The following is a 14,114-nucleotide window of genomic DNA, read 5'->3' on the forward strand; positions in this document are numbered from 1 at the left end:
GGGCTAGTACCTTTATGGCGCTTGTTACCGGAACTTACCGAATCTACAGCCGCAAAAGAACCACCAACATCGATAACACTCCCCAAGGCCTTCGGGGAGTGTCCTTATCGCTACAACAACAGCAAGAGCAGAAGGAAACGAAGGTTCACCTCATCTGCAACTTCTTGGCACGAGTCAGCGTTTTGTGCGAGCTTCGTTTATATATTATCTGCGCCAGGTCTTCGAGTATGACATTAAGGACTTGGTAGCCTTTAATAGGTTCTCAAAATGGTTCGAAGAGGAAAGGTAATGTTGTATTTTCGTGTATAGCAATGGGTCACTAGCGTGTGTGTGCAATAGGGCTTCCACTTCAATCTTACGTAACCTATATTATCTTTTCCATAAAAAAACAGTTATAAACAAAAATATATCAATTTGTGGAACTTTTTGCTATTTGAACTTGCTTTGAGTTTCTTAAGTGTTGCTCATAATAAAACCCAATTGTTCAGGTACAATACTATTTAAGGCACTTTGTGGAGCGATGTGAATTTGTCTGCCTTTTTTTCGCTTTGAAGCTTATGAGAACCATCGCGATAAGTTTCAAAGCTCCAAAAAATATAAAAGTTGACTTTGCACAACTAAAGCGCTAGGATGCCATAAGCTTCAAAGCGAAAAAACGCAGACAAATTCGCATCGCTCCACAAAGTGACTTTAATAATTGTGTAGGGAAATAATTTGACTTTATTGTAAGCAAAACTAAAAAAATCGAAGCAGGCTCATATAAAAGTATTAGCTGCATTTCGTTGCTAACTAGTACAATTAAAACACTAGCTAGCTTACCGAATTGCATGTTGAAACCGCTTAGGTAATTGTCGACCTGATTAATAGTGTTGTATAGTGTTGCATATGCAAAAATAGGGCACTATTGTGAACGAGCGAATGAAAAGAACATACGAATGTACAGATAAACAAAAACAACAAAATAATAGCGTGGCGGCAGGGTGACATACATACAAACAAACACACGCATTTCATGTATTTTGTTTTTGCAATTCTCTGGTTGAGTGTCAAAAACATACTGCGCTAGAAGTAGAAATGTCATAGCAGCGAAAAAAAGTAACAATTAGCTGATAAACCTCCACCATCTGTATGGTTTTGGCATAATGAAACTGGTTAGCTAGTTGAAGCGTTTTCTTCAAGCTCGCTTGAAAAAAAAAATACACCTATTATAAATCCCCAAATACATTCGACTTATGCGTCGTTTTGGCACTTACGTTTAGTCAATAGCTGACTTTAAATACACACACCTTAATGGGTATATTCCTAATCCAACGGCAACGCCACGGGAACGCCAAAGTAACAAAAAAAGAGCTCAAAAACTTACTTTTTGCTGGCGTTGTCACTTTATTTCTTTTTATCCCTTGAATTGATTCTGTTTTCAATTGATTTTAATAAATTTTCAATTATATCTAGTTTTTCGAATTTGGTATTTCCTTTTTGAGTTTGATGTGTCTTTGTCGAATGTCTTTGAGCCTTAAGAATCATCTAAAATTTTCTTGTACGTTGATATTTCGTGGTCTAAATATTTATTGAAAACAAGTAAGGAAGGTTAAGTTCGGGTGTAACCGAACATTACATACTCAGTTGAGAGCTATGGTGACAACATAAGGGAAAATAACCATGTAGGAAAATGAACCGAGGGAAACCCTGGAATGTGTATCAAATGAAAGGCGTTAAAGAGTATTTTATGAGGGAGTGGGCCATAGTTCTATAGGTGGATGCCATTTAGGGATATAGCCATAAAGGTGGATCAGGGTTGACTCTAGAATGCGTTTGTACGATATGGGTTTCAAATGAAAGGTGTTAATGAGTATTTTAAAAGGGAGTAATCCTTAGTTCCATAGGTGGACGCCATTTCGAGATATCGCCACAAAGGTGGACCAGGGGTGACCCTAGAATTTGTTTGTACAATATGGGTATCAAAAAAAAGGTGTTAATGAGTATTTTAAAAGGGAGTAATCCTTAGTTCCATAGGTGGACGCCGTTTCGAGATATCGCCATAAGGTGGACCAGGGGTGACCCTAGAATTTGTTTGTACAATATGGGCATCAAACGAAAGGTGTTAATGAGTATTTTAAAAGGGAGTGGGCTTTAGTTCTATAGGTGGACGCCGTTTCGAAATATCGCCCTAAAGGTGGACCAGGGGTGACTCTAGAATATGTTTGTACGATATGGGTATCAAATTAAAGGTATTAATAAGGGTTTTAAAAGGGAGTGGTGGTTGTTGTATAGGTGGTCGCCTTTTCGAGATATCGCCATAAAGGTGGACCAGGGGTGACTATAGAACGCGTTTGCACGATATGGGTATCAAATGAAAGGTGCTAATGAGTATTTTAAAAGGGAGTAATCCTTAGTTCCATAGGTGGACGCGGTTTCGATATATCGCCATAAAGGTGGACCAGGGGTAACCCTAGAATTTGTTTGTACAATATGGTTATCAAAAGAAAGGTGTTTATGAGTATTTTAAAAGGGAGTAATCCTTAGTTCCATATGTGGACGCCGTTTCGAGATATCGCCATAAAGGTGGAGCAGGGGTGACCCTAGAATTTGTTTGTACAATATGGGTATCAAAAGAAAGGTGTTAATGAGTATTTTAAAAGGGAGTGGGCCTTCGTTCTATAGGTGTTCGCCTTTTCGAGATATCGCCATAAAGGTGGACCAGGGGTGACTTTAGAATATGTTTTTACGATATGGGTATCAAATGAAAGGTGTTAATGAGTATTTTAAAAGGGCGTGGGGCTTAGTTCTATAGGTGGACGCCTTTTCGAGATATTGCCATAAAGGTGGACCAGGGGTGACTCTAGAATGAGTTTGTACGATATGGGTATCAAATTAAAGGTATTAATGAGAGTTTTAAAAGGGAGTGGTGTGAAGGCGTTTTCCAGATATCGACCAAAATGTGGACCAGGGTGACCCAGAACATCATCTGTTGGATACAGCTAATTTATTTATATATGTAATACCTGCCAAGATTTTAAGGGTTTTTTATTTCGCCCTGTAGAACTTTTTCATTTTCTTCTACTTAATATGGTAGGTGTCACAACCATTTTATAAAGTTTTTTCTAAAGTTATATTTCGCGTCAATAAAACAATCCAATTACCTTACCATGTTTCATGCTTTTTTTCGTATTTGGTATAGAATTATGGCATTTTTTCATTTTTCGTAATTTTCGATATCGAAAAAGTGGGCGTGGTCATAGTCGGATTTCGTTAATTTTTCATACCAAGATAAAGTGAGTTCAAGTAAGCACGTGAACTAAGTTCATTAAAGATATGCCGATTTTTGCCCAAGTTATCGTGTTAACGGCCATGCGGAAGGACAGACGGACGCCTGTGTATAAAAACTGGGCGTGGCATCAACCGATTTCGCCCATTTTGACAGAAAACAGTTAATGTCATAAAATCTATGCCCCTACCAAATTTCAAAAGGATTGGTTAATTTTTGTTCGACTTATGGCGTTAAAAGTATCCTAGACAAATTAAATGAAAAAGGGCGGAGCAACGCCCATTTTGAAATTTTCTTTTATTTTTGTATTTTGTTGCACCATATCATTACTGGAGTTGAATGTTGACATAATTTACTTATATACTGTAAAGATATTAAATTTTTTGTTAAAATTTTACTTTAAAAAAATTTTTTTTTTAAAAGTGGGCGTGGTCCTTCTCCGATTTTGCTAATTTTTATTAGGCGTACATATAGTAATAGAAGTAACGTTCCTGCAAAATTTCATCAAGATATCTTCAACGACTGCCAAATTACAGCTTGCAAAACTTTTAAATTACCTTCTTTTAAAAGTGGGCGGTGCCACGCCCATTGTCCAAAATTTTACTAATTTTCTATTCTGCGTCATAAGTTCAACTCATCTACCAAGTTTCGTCGCTTTAGCTGTCTTTTGTAATGAATTATCGCACTTTTTCGGTTTTTCGAAATTTTCGATATCGAAAAAGTGGGCGTGGTTATAGTCCGATATCGTTCATTTTAAATAGCGATCTGAGATGTGTACTCTCAGTGAAAACTCATCTGCCTTGCAGATGCCGTTCGGAGTCGGCTTAAAATATGTAGGTCCCGTCCGGCCAATTTGTAGGGAAAAATCAAGAGGAGCACGACGCAAATTGGAAGAGAAGCTCGGCCTTAGATCTCTTCGGAGGTTATCGCGCCTCACATTTATTTTTTTTAATTTTTTTAGATGTGTACTCAGGAACCTGCATACCAAATTTCATCAAGATACCTCAAAATTTACTCAAGTTATCGTGTTAACGGACGGACGGACGGACATGGCTCAATCAAATTTTTTTCGATCCTGATTATTTTGATATATAGAAGTCTATATCTATCTCGATTCCTTTATATATGTACAACCAACCGTTATCCAATCAAAGTTAATATACTCTGTGAGCTCTGCTCAACTGAGTATAAAAATAGCAAGGAAAAGAGCTAATATTTGACACCCTGTGTCATTGCAATACGTTCATATTTCGGTAACTCCTTTTGCACAGATGGTGCACCTACAATGACAATATTTCCACAAGCTTCGGTAGATTATTTTAAAATTTATCGAAACAAAATATTTAAGGCGTCCAATGAGCCATTTAGCTCTGGATCACGATTATTTATCATTGGAACAATCTGGATTAGTACTATGAGAGTTGCCAGCACTCACATAATAGGGTGCCAGTTATTTTCACACTTTTTAGTGTTTTTTCACACCATTAAATTTTACTTAAAAACTAAAAACAAATTATCAAACTAACGAGCTGTCATCGAGCAAAGAGTTAGCGCATATGCGCCTTGGCAACCACGCTATTGCTGTCAGCCATAATTTCGAAACAGTAAAAGACTTCGTTTATTTGGGAACCAGCTTTAACAATAGCAACAACATCAGCTCTGAAATCCAGCGATGAATCACTCTTGCCAATAAATGCTACGCAAGCATGGACCATGACAACATCAGATGAAGCAGCTTTGGTAGTGTTCGAGAGAAAAGTTTTTCGAAAGATTTATGGTCATTTACGCGTTGGCTAAGGCGAGTACCGAAGGACCAGGTGTAAAACGATTTAAACTCCTATGGTGTGAACAAGTGGCGCCAGTTGGCAGAACGAAGAAGCGCCTGGCGCGTCTTGTTAGACGGCCATAGCCGTTTAAATGGTTGAGCGCCAATTAAGTAAGTAAGTAAAATTTGGTGTGATGGTAGCGTGCTCCGCCTTCCACACCGTATACCCTGGGTTCACACCCCGGGCAAAGCAACATAAAAATTTTAGAAATAAGTTTTTTCAATTAGAAGAAGTTTTTCTAAGCGGGATTGCCCCTCGGCAGTGTTTGGCAAGCGCTCTGAGTGTATTTCTGCCATGGAAAGCTCTCAGTGAAAACTCATGCTGGTCAATTTGTAGGTAAAATCAAGAGAAGCATGACGCAAATTGGAAGAGAAGCTCGGCCTAAAATCTCTTCGAAGGTTATCGCGCCTTACATGTATTTTTATTTTAAGTACAATTTGATGGGATTTTGCACTTACAAAAGGCTACAGTACTATTGCTGAACAAGAGGGTCGGTAGTTAAAACACGCCAATAAACGTCGGCGGAGGTACAAAAAGAAGCGTGGTTTGAATTAAATAGCTGTCGTCAAAAGGCTAATATTAAAAACTTTACTTTTGTTAGGAGGTTTGTGTAAAAAGCAATTACACATTCATGCTGTTCAGAGTTTTGTGCATTGGATATTGGAAACGTTGCAAAGCAAATTTAAGGTACGGATTGTCAGCAACTTATTTAGTATTGAAATTTTTATTTTCAAATTTTGTTTCGTATTGACAGTTGCCGATTTGCTATTCAATGTTGAAAATATTGACTAATGCTTTTGATGTTACATATTTGCCGTGACGTAGCAAATGCATAACCGATGATGGGATAATACCACCTGTAACTGAATTAGCCTTGCTTCTGATACACCAAATTTTTTATTCGTTTGTCAGGTACAGGTGTTAGCTATTTTCAAATTATTTGCATTTGATATCCAAAGGGACAAGAGTGATCTAAATAATTAATGTATATTAAACACGCTCATCTGTGCCGGTTGTAAAATTGTAATATCATCAACCTCAAGTTGCAAAAATCGCCATAATTGAATTAATTTTTAACCTGCGTAGGACTACGAACGCATAAAGCTCGCGGCGTATTTGCTCTTTGATGCTAAGGTGCTATTCAAATGTTTTATAACATTTTAATTAGCTCGTTATATTCTCATTTTGACTTTTCATATAAATAAGCGCCCATCCTAGCATCAAGATTCGCTACCATTTTCGATTGTTGCTCGGGTTTGTCGTGCTATTTACATGCATATGTACATACACATATACATACATAGGGGTTCTTATAATATAATTGCCTATTAAATGCATTATCTTTTATCGGCCGCCTCGCACTTCATTATTCCTCGGTTTGTTGGTTTTTCCTTAACAATGCACTTGAGTGGCTGTCAAGTTCAGTAATGTTGTGAAAACATGAGGAAAAAATAACAAACCACTTACGATGGTAACAAACTAAATGACCTTGAGCTTTTTGGCCTAGTTTGAGCTGCTCGTTTTACTTTTTTGGTTTACTCGGCAATGTTTTTTCTTCCTCTTTTGTTCGAAATGAATTTAGCTGCATACATACATGCAATATTTAAATATTGAAATAATGACATACATTTTCTGAAAATAGTTGACTGAAATGGCATGCGAGTGCTTTATGATATGAATATAATAAGATGGTTTGCTTTTTAGGTTTTTTTCTTTTTTTTGCGGGGAGGCTGAAAAATGCCTAATGCACCATAATTACTGCCGTCGCAGCAACCGTGTGTCCGTAGACTAAAAAACAGCCCCGTTCTGGAACCGTCGCCCACCCCGGCACCACTTTCGCATTACTTCAGGGTGGCGTTCCATATTTCTCATTTTTTAAGAGCCTACTGTTGTCCCTGCGTCCAGGTTCCCGCTATTTGCTCTGAATGTCCATTTAATCGCTACAGCTTCGCATGCGCATTTCTCTGCGCTCCCTCTCAGCATCCATCAGGCGTGTCATTACTATAAATGCCATTTTGCTCACTGCAGTCCAGCATTCTTTCCTGCTGCACATATGTGAAACTAAATTTCTCGTGGTAGGTTCCTCCCCAAAGACTCCATGCAAGGTGAGTCTTTCTTCGTGGAAACGGGGGCAGTAGAACATGACGTGTTCTGCGTTTTCTAACTCTGTGGTACACATTGGGCAATGAGGATCTTCCTCTATCCTACGCTTCCATAAATACTCTTTGAAACCGCCATGTCCACTCATTATCTGCGTGAGATGGTAGTTCAGTTCGCCGTGCTTCCGCTCATTCCATTGAGCTACGTTCCAAACTAGTGTGAAAGTCCAACGCCCTTTCTCCGAGGCCTCCCACCGTTCTTGCCACTTAGCTATTGTTTGTGTCCTTGCTCTTTTCTTGTCTTCTTCAGATGGTCGCTCGATATTAGTGTTATACAGATCGGCCATTTCGCTTGCCAGTAAGTCCACTGGGATTTTCCGGGTTAGAACCAGGATCGCGTCGTCGGACACCGTCCGATAAGCACTTGCTATTCTTAAAGAAGCAAGTCGGTACGCTGCTAATATATATTTTTGATGGGTCTGTTTAGATCCATACCACACTGGTGCTGCGTATAGTATTATTGAGCTGGTTACTGTGGACAATAGCTGACGTATAGCTTCGCTCGGACCACCAATGTTAGGCATTATTCGCATAAGTGATCCATTAACTTTGGTAATTTTCTCCCCCACCGCTCTGAAGTGCTCTTTGAAAGTTAACTTAGAGTCAATGTGCACTCCTAAGTATTTTAAGGAATCCTTTGAGGTGATTTGATGATCCCCGACAGTTAAGACTAACTCGTTCGCCGACCGTTTGGAGCTTACTAATACCACTTCCGTCTTTTGGCTAGCCAATTCCAGTCCTGTATTGGTCAGCCATTCCTTTATTCTTGATACGGCGTCATTACATAATGCTTGAAGCAGGTCCAGTTTCTTGGCCACTACTACCACTGCAATATCATCAGCATATCCCACAATTTGCGTGTTTTCTGGTAGATCAATCTTTAGCACCCCGTCATACATTACATTTCAAAGCGTTGGACCGAGAACAGATCCCTGTGGGACGCCTCCTGTGATTTTGTACTCTTTAGCTCCTTGATCCGTGTCAAAAAGAAGTACTCTGTCTTTAAAATAGCTACCTGTAATTCTGCGTAAGTAAGCTGGAGTGCCGAAGCTTTGCAGCGCTGCCATTATCTGCATCCAGTTCGCAGTGTTAAAAGCATTCTTGATGTCCAACATAATCAGTGCACAGAACTTCCTTTTATTTTGGCCTCCAGAGATAGCTTCTCTAGCTATATTGACGACTGTTTGTATTGCATCTACGGTGGATCTTGATTTGCGAAATCCATATTGACTATTCGATAAGCCGCCTGGTCTTTCTAGAGTCAGCTGTAGGCGCTCACTAATTATACGCTCGAAAATCTTCCCTAGGGAATCCAGCATACAAAGGGGCCTATATGAGGATGGTTGGTCCGGCTGTTTACCACGTTTCAGCAATAGGACAAGTCTTTGTCGTTTCCACGGGCGAGGGAACACGCCTTCTTGCATACAGGCATTAAAAAGATCAGTAAATAATGTAGCCCTAGTTGTAATCGCGGCTTTAAGGGCTATGTTTGGTACTTCGTCGGGTCCTGGGGATTTGTTATCAGCAACTCTTTTTGCAGCGTCCAGCACCTCTTGCTCTGTAATTTGCGGAATTTCCGTACTTTCTAGATCCTCGCTTGGATAAGTCCAGCGATCTTGCGCCGGGAAAAGTGTTTCAACAATAATATTCATCAGTATCGGGCACGTAGGTTGCTGTGATATCGGTCCTTTAACTTTGGCCATCACAGTTCTGTAGGCTGATCCCCAAGGATCTAGGTCGACATTATCCAGCAGTTCCCTAAAGCATAACTTCTTGCTCTTTTTTATGGCATTTTTAAGTGCCTTTCTTTGTGCGACATAGGTGCTGTGTAGCTCTGCATATCGTGGTGATGAGCGTGCCCTCTGCGCTATTCTTCGTGCTTTGTGGCATTTTCTACGCTCTTCCGCAATTTCGTCATTCCACCAATATACCGGAGTGCGCTGTGCTTTTCCGCGACTTCTGGGCATGGCAGCATCACATGCCATACATAGCAACTTAGTGATTTGAACCGACTGGTCTTCCGCATGCGATTCTCGTACTATGGCGTCCTTCCAGATAATGTCAAATATTTGTGGGTCGAAAAGGTGCTGTTTCCATTTCCTACTTTGTCGATGTCTTGCTGCTACCGTTCGTGGAGTTTCGAGCAGCTCTACGCTAATAGCTTTATGGTCGCTGTGTGTGTAGACGTTGCTTATGGACCATTTTGCTCGTCTTGCTATTTCGCTGCTAGCGAAGGTGAGATCTATAATGGATCGTCTGGTACCTGTATCGAAGGTATATATCCCTGGTTCATTTAGGAGTTCTAGCCTCAAAGAAGTAAGACTTTCGAGTAGAACTCTCCCTCTTTCGTTGGTTCGTCTACTTCCCCACACAGATGACCATGCATTGAAGTCTCCACACACTAAAAGCGGGTGTTTACCTCGTGCTTCAATGGTGATCCCGTATATCATGTCATCGAACTCGGCGATGGTCATGCTCGGAGGGGCATAGCAACTGAAGACGTATATACCGTTGATTTTTGCCCACGTGAATCCTGCTACCGTTGGCGTCATAATTTCCTGTGGGAGAAATTTCCCTGGTGCCCAAATTGAGGCTTTCCCTGCTGAATCTGAGAGCCAACCCTGCTCCTGGCGATTTTTGTATTGTTCAGAGAGTACCACTATGTCATATCCTCCTTCATAGACTGTTTGGGATAATAGCTCTTGGGCTGCCTCGCAATGGTTTAAATTGAGCTGCAATACCCTCATGAGACAGTCATTTTGCTGCCCTCTCGTTGTGGGCATTTAAAACTGCCTGCTGAATGTTGTCCCCCACATAGCGCGCATTTCGGTGCATTTTCGCAACTTGCAGCCTTATGACCTTCCTGGCCGCATTTCCTGCATAGGCTAGACCTATCTACAGTCTCCTTACATTTCTGAGCTATATGCCCGTAGCCCCAGCACCTATAACAGCGTTTTTCTTGCTTGAGCTCTCTAATTCGGCAGGAAACCCATCCTACCCGGATTCTTTGCGTATTAAGAACCGCCTTGGCATCATCCGCTGTAAGGCTTATAAGTGCCGACTTCGTGCCACTGTACCCTGTGCGTATGCTTTTTATGGCAGCCACATCTGGAAGTTTGATGTTGCATTGCTGGTGGAGGGCGTTGCAAATCTCCTCGAGCGTAGTAATCTCATCGAGATCTCTGCACTGTAGCGTGACCATTTGGGACTTTGTTATAACTTTAGCCGAGTCCTTTAGTACCGCTTCAATTTCTGCTTGGTACGCGCTTGTTTTCCCATCTTGCGATTTTTTCAGCTCTAGTAACAGTTCTCCTTTCGCCGTTCTTCTAATCGTTTTGACGTCATCACCCAGGGATTTTAATTCGTCGCATCTTCTCACTTTACGCAATATGTCGGCGTACGTCGCATCCCCCGCCTTGGAAATGATGATTGCATCCGGCCTAGCCTTAAGTGATTTTTTCTTGCTCTTCTTTTTGGCTAACTGCCACTCTCCCGTCTTTTGGGCTGCAGTTTCCTCTTTCCGCTCCGTCTTCTCTTGCGTTTCTTGCCGTCGTTTGTGACCACCCACGTGCCCTGGTAAGACATCTTTTAGAGTAGTAGTGGGTTTTACCACGTTGTTCTCCTTGGTCGAGTACGAATTATTCCTCGGTCGCTTTCCTGGGGGTGATGGACTTCTATCCTTGGCGCATTCGCTTGCACGCAATTTATGTTCTAAATTCTTTACCTCTAGGGCCGACTCGATGTACAGCACTTTTATTACGGAGGCCAAGCGCTTGATTTCCGCGTGTATATTATTACGCCCTATGAAGAACTGCATCAAGTCCTCAATCGCCTTGCCTAGCTTGGTCATCTTTTTTTCTCCAGGGGGGTTTTGCTGATTTAACGCAGCTGACGCCTGCTTAATTAGCTCACTTAATAATGGTGTGCCCGTTTGAGCCTTGCTGTCGGAGTTCTTTTTGCAAAGCTTCGGTGTAGCACTCGGCGACAACGCTCCTTGCTTGCTTTCGGCCTCCGCTCCTTTGGGTTTCGTTACCACAGTTACCTATATAGATCCCGTGGTTGTCTATGCGAAGGCAGGGAAGCCACGTGAAGGTTGACGCAGTCCCTCATGAAGACTGCGTTCAGAGCCAGATCAGTATTAATCGGGAGGATCTCAACCGAACCTGCACCACCAACTTAATGATGACGGACTTTGAACGTACCCCAAGGCCTGCCAAGGTTTTAACGGGACGGAGACGAATGGGACATTAACCGGAAAGTCATTTCGACGGTGTGTCAAGCCGTGTACTGAGATTTCCGAATGCCACATTCGCCAGACCTTAACAAACATATCCGAGTCGTTGATTCCAGTATACCTTAATTAAGACCTTACTGGGCTCAGTCTTAATGTGACAATCACCTTAAATTTACAAATAATTTACCTCTTTACCTTCCTGAGTGTGTATCCCACGTCGTATAGTTGCCTCCCTATCTTGGGTAGGTATTCCCTCGAAGCAACCCCGCACTAGGCTGTGGATGCTTAATTCAGGGCGGCATCTACTCGCCCTGCCACTGGAGGTTCTCAGGGTGCTTTAGGCCTTTTAAGCCAAACCCTCCTCACCAGCCGCTCTTGGTCGAGGGCTGCTTATTTGATATTCGCAGCTAACCTAATTAATAGGCCGTTCACTGTCCGCCAGCAGTGACCCCCTTGGCCTGAGCTCAGCTTTTTAGGTTGAACTGGCCGGTGTGGCAGTGTCCAGTTAGAATACCCGTCTTGAGTATACATTCCTCTCTTTTTAATGATAGGAGTAATTTTGTTAGTCTAAGTTTGTAAGACCTGCAAATTATACTCGATACTTTGCAGCCACGCGCAAGATTCCACACGTCTCTTTCTTGACCGATCATGTGCATCTCTCGCCTTTTTATACTCAGTTGAGCAGAGCTCACAGAGTATAATAACTTTGATTGGATAACGGTTGGTTGTACAGGTATAAAGGAATCGAGATGGATATAGACTTCCATATATCAAAAAAATTTGATTGAGCTATGTCCGTCCGTCCTTCCGTCCGTCCGTCCGTCCGTTAACACGATAACTTGAGTAAATTTCGATGTATCTTGATGAAATTAGGCATGTAGGTTCCTGATCACTCATCTCAGATCGTTATTTAAAATGAACGAAATCGGACTGTAACCACGCCCACTTTTTCGATATCGAAAATTTCGAAAAAAACAAAAAGTGCGATAATTCATTACCAAATATGGATAAAGCGAGGAAACTTGGTAGGTGAGTTGCACTTATGACGCAGAATAAAAAATTAGTAAAATTTTGGACAATGGGCGTGGCACCACCCACTTTTAAAGGAAGGTAATTTAAAAGTTTTGCAAGCAGTAATTTGGCAGTCGTTGAAGATATCATGATGAAATTTGGCAGGAACATTACTCCTATTACTATATGTATGCTTAATAAAAATTTGCAAATTCGGAGAACGACCACGCCCACTTAAAAAAATAAAATTTTAAGTCAAATTTTAACAAAAGATTTATATATCTTTACAGTATATAAGTAAATTATGTCAACATTCAACTCCAGTAATGATATGGTGCAACAAAATACAAAAATAGAAGAAAATTTCAAAACGGGCGTGGCTCCGCCCTTTTTCATTTAATTTGTCTAGGATACTTTTAATGGCATAAGTCGAACAAAAATTTACCAATCCGTGTGAAATTTCGTAGGGGTTTAGATTCTAGGGCGATAACTATTTTCTGTGAAAAGGGGCGGAATCGGTTAAAGCCACGCCCAGTTTCTATACACAGTCGACCGTCTGTCCTTCCGCTTGGCCGTGAACACGATAACTTGAGCAAAAATTGATATATCTTTACTAAGCTCGGTTCACGTACCTATCTGAACTCACTTTGTATTGATATAAAAAATGGCCGAAATCCGACTATGACCACGCCCACTATTTGATATGGAAAATTACGAAAAATGAAAAAAAAAATATGCCATAATTCTATACCAAATATGACAAAAGAGATGAAAGATGGTAATTGGATTGGTTTATTGACGCAAAATATATCTTTAGAAAAAAACTTTGGAAAATGGGTGTGACACCTACCATATTAAGTAGAAGAAAATGAAAAAGTTCTGCAGGGCGAAATCAAGAGCCCTTGGAATCATGGAAGGAATACTGTTCGTGGTATTAGATATATAAATAAATTAGCGGTACCCGCCATATCATGTTCTAGTTCACCCTGGTCCACAACAACTACCACCACTCCCTTTTAAAACCCTCATTAGTACCTTTAATTTGATATCCATATCGTACAAACACATTACAGAGTCACCCCTGGTCCACCTTTATGGCGATATCTGAAAAAGGCTTCCACCTATAGAACTAAGGCCCACTAACTTTTAAAATACTCATTATCACCTTTCATTTGATACTAATATTGTACAAACAAATTCTAGAGTCAGCCCTGGGCCACTTTTATGGAGATATCCCTAAATGGCATCCACCTATAGAACTATGGCCAAGTCCCTCTTAAAATACTCTTTAATACCTTCCATTTTATACACGTCTCATACAAACACATTCCAGGGTTACCCTAGGTTCATTTTCCTACATGGTGATTTTCCCTTATTTTGTCTCCATAGCTCTCAGCTGAGTATGTAATATTCGGTTACACCCGAACTTAGCCTTCCTTACTTGTTTATTTAATGTTACAGAGTTCACTATCGGCTTAATATCTTCTTGTAGAGAACAAATCCTATAAAGTGTTCTTGTTATTGGAAAATAAGTAAATTACGATCCGCTATAATATTTACTTCACGTAGCTCAGAATATTATTATTGTATTTAAATAAATATCGTTATTATTTAGTCTA

General features: G+C 40.7%; 1 protein-coding gene across 3 annotated transcripts in view; it reads left to right on the plus strand.

The window, feature by feature from the left end:
• Positions 1-14,114, plus strand: part of Eaat2 (Excitatory amino acid transporter 2) — a 76,359-nt gene that overhangs the window by 35,978 nt on the left and 26,267 nt on the right. The window lies entirely within an intron of this gene.

This window comes from Eurosta solidaginis, chromosome 2 (genome assembly GCF_040869045.1).
Source record: "Eurosta solidaginis isolate ZX-2024a chromosome 2, ASM4086904v1, whole genome shotgun sequence".
NCBI classification, from domain to species: Eukaryota; Metazoa; Arthropoda; class Insecta; order Diptera; family Tephritidae; genus Eurosta; species Eurosta solidaginis.